The sequence below is a fragment of the Mesoplodon densirostris genome, chromosome 1 (assembly GCF_025265405.1).
Source record: "Mesoplodon densirostris isolate mMesDen1 chromosome 1, mMesDen1 primary haplotype, whole genome shotgun sequence".
Taxonomy (NCBI): Eukaryota; Metazoa; Chordata; class Mammalia; order Artiodactyla; family Ziphiidae; genus Mesoplodon; species Mesoplodon densirostris.
In genome coordinates this window covers 201,224,130-201,227,202 of record NC_082661.1, presented here as the reverse complement: position 1 = coordinate 201,227,202, position 3,073 = coordinate 201,224,130, and the positions used below count along the sequence as shown (strand labels likewise).

Sequence of the window (3,073 nt, the reverse complement as noted above, 5' to 3'; positions counted from 1 at the left end):
GATTACAAAAATAGTAATCGATAGCCATTTCAAAGATAGTACGAAACATAAAAAGAAGGAAAAAAAATCATCCATAGTTCTACATACAGAAGCAGTCACTATGAGGACTTTGGAGCCTTTCGATTTGGTCTCTTTCTGGGCTATTTTAACATGGCTGGGAGCAGTCTATCTATGCCATTTGATCTTGATTTCTTTTGCTTAATCTTCTAACATAAGCATTTCTCACTATTAAAATGTTTACATTTTAAAGAACTCCCATATCTCATGGTACTGTAATTTACTTAAAATTAGACTCACTTTGAGCATTTAAGTTGTTCCCAGTTTTCTGCTTTTATAAATAATAATGCTGTTATAAATAAGAATGTGTTTATAAATAACAGTGCTATTATAAACAGGAACATTTATAATAATAATAAAATTTTTGCAAGTATTGCAGCTTATTTATTATGACAGCTTCTTAGACTTATAGTGACAAGGTTATCAATGCATATTGCCAGACTTTTTCCAGAAAGGTTGTGTGAATTTTCACTCCTACCTGCAGCATATGAGAATGTCTCTTTCACTCGACTCTTATTTACTAACAAGTAATATTCACCTTAGAATTGTTTCGTTCTTATTTATAGGAAACATGTTATCTTAATGTATCTAAAAAATTACTAGTGATGTTGATTATGAGCCTTGTTAACTGTTTTGTGAATTTTCTGTTCAAGTATTGGGTTCTTTTTTTCTGTGAGGTGATAGTATTTTTTTTTCATCAGTTTGTGCAACTTTAATGAAGAAAAATAAATCAATTACCAGCGGAGCTATTAGTTGATCACTCATCCATTGACAACTTGCATCATTTATTCAGGACTATATTAAACAGTATATTATTGGAAAAAAGATTAACTAATAGCTTCAAGCCATCTAACAATTTAAATGAAAATTGCAAGATGTTTGAGGCCCCATTTTGGAATATAAAGGGTGTTTGACTTCCAATTTCCATTCTCTGTAGAACAAGAACAGGCCATTTCTTTATTGACATGCATAAAATACATCACATTTTCTGTTCTGCTGATCCTACCAATTCAATACCAATCCTCTAGCCACATCAGTTATGAGCATAAAGTATATCATGTAACCTCAAATCTCTAACAGTGGAAGACTTAAACAAGAATGGATGCTGCTAGAATAATGCTGCTTCCTTTGATGTGACAACTGAGCATCCATCTCCCTCCGCCTCAAATGCTTCTTCAGTATGTTAGAGCTGTGAGAAATGGTTTTAATCTTATAACTAAGTTAGAGTGAATACTTTGGCCATATAATATACATGCTCCATTTAAAAAAAAATTTTGAGTCTCGGGCACTGTTCTCTTGTAACTAGTGTACAGTTTCTAAAAGCAGTTATCGTCCAAAGCTGGAAGAGCTTAAGTCTTCTCAGATAAGCATGTGAATGAATGGAGGGAGGTAAACAAAAAATAAAATTTAAAAAGACAAGGTCTGATAGGGAAGCAGCTGGATAAGAAAATCAAAAAAGGAACAGTAATTTAAAGTTTGTTCCAGCTGTAATGTGGGTTATTCTGACCTTCAGGCAGCATCACATGGCATATTTCTGAGTCCATTCCTGAGATATTCTGTTGTACTTATCTGTCTGTCTTATAGATCCATGCAATCTCTGGTATTAGGGGGTCATCTGGGTTTGGATCACACAGCAGTGAACAAATGGATGAAAGAACTTGAAAAATAATTAAAGCAGGTGACCACTGTGATCTTAGAATATCAAAACAAATGTAGCCATTCCTGTTGATATTTTGATGATAAATTCTTATGGTAAATGCAACCTGGTTTGAAGGGGTAGTCTGTAGGAAGATGAATTGTCAAAAAAATACACCACCTTGATATGGGTTGTCATTAAGTCCCATAATTGTGACTTGTCAATGAAACATCATCCCCAACTGGACCTGCAGAACATTGTGCCAGGGGATCATGGGCCAAATCACTAAGTTCCTTATTAATTCGTTTCAGCACCATAGTCTGTGCTTTTCGTCTGGCTCCTCACTATCTTGGTGTCTGCTCAAAGGTCTGGCCCAAACTCTTGATTTTCTGGGCTGCTGGGAAGGGTTGCCTCTTTACCTCACACTGGTTCTGCCAGACATAGGCGTAGAGGGGCTGGGGCGTCCCTCACGCTGTGGCCTCGGTCTCTTCCCCGCCCACCTGGCAGCTGCTGCATCCCTGACCCTATGGTGCTCATGCACATAACACGAGGTGATGATAGTATTTTTCAATACTATCAAAAGGTTTGGTTTTTTTTTTTTTTGGTTGCGCCCGGCAGCTTGTGGGATCTTAGTTCCCCAACCAGGGATTGAACCCGGGCCTTGGGCAGAATCCTAACCACTGGACCACAAGGGACTTCCCAAGGTTTGATTTTTTTAAAAAATATAGAATTAGGGGCTTCCCTGGTGGTGCAGTGGTTGAGAGCCCGCCTGCCAATGCAGGGGACACGGGTTCATGCCCCGGTCCAGGAAGATCACACATGCCGCAGAGCGTCTGGGCCCGTGAGCCATGGCCACTGAGCCTGTGCGTCTGGAGCCTGTGCTCCGCAACGGGAGAGGCCACAATAGTGAGAGGCCCCCGTACCGCAAAAAAAAAAAGAAAAAAAATATATAGAGAATTAGGCTTTTTATCTTGTGTCATGTAACCGTCTATTTCCTTACCACCAATTTATTTTAATTTTGGATTAAATAAATAATTTTCTTTTGTTTTGGATCTATCTCTCATGAGTTTCCCTAAACTCTTTTGGAACCTATAGGATTCTTTCTTTTTGGCCACACTGCACCATGGCTTGTGGGATCGCAGTTCCCTGACCAGCGATTGAACCCCGGCCTGGAATCCTAACCACTAGGCCACCAGGGAACTCCCTATAGGATTTTTATTTTATTTTATTTATTTTCATTTCATTTCATTTCATTTTTTTGGCTGCTCTGCACGCAGCATGTGAGATCTTTTTTTTTTTTTTTGCGGTACGCGGGCCTCTCACTGTTGTGGCCTCTCCCGTTGCGGAGCACAGGTTCCGGACGCGCAGGCTCAGTGGCCA

The 3,073-nt window shown here is 39.0% G+C and overlaps 1 pseudogene; it reads right to left on the bottom strand.

Annotated features, from left to right (window-relative positions):
- Positions 1–1,576: 1,576 nt before the first annotated feature.
- On the bottom strand, positions 1,577–2,010 carry LOC132486401 (ubiquitin-conjugating enzyme E2 D3-like; annotated as a pseudogene).
- Between the last annotated feature and the right edge of the window lie 1,063 nt (positions 2,011–3,073).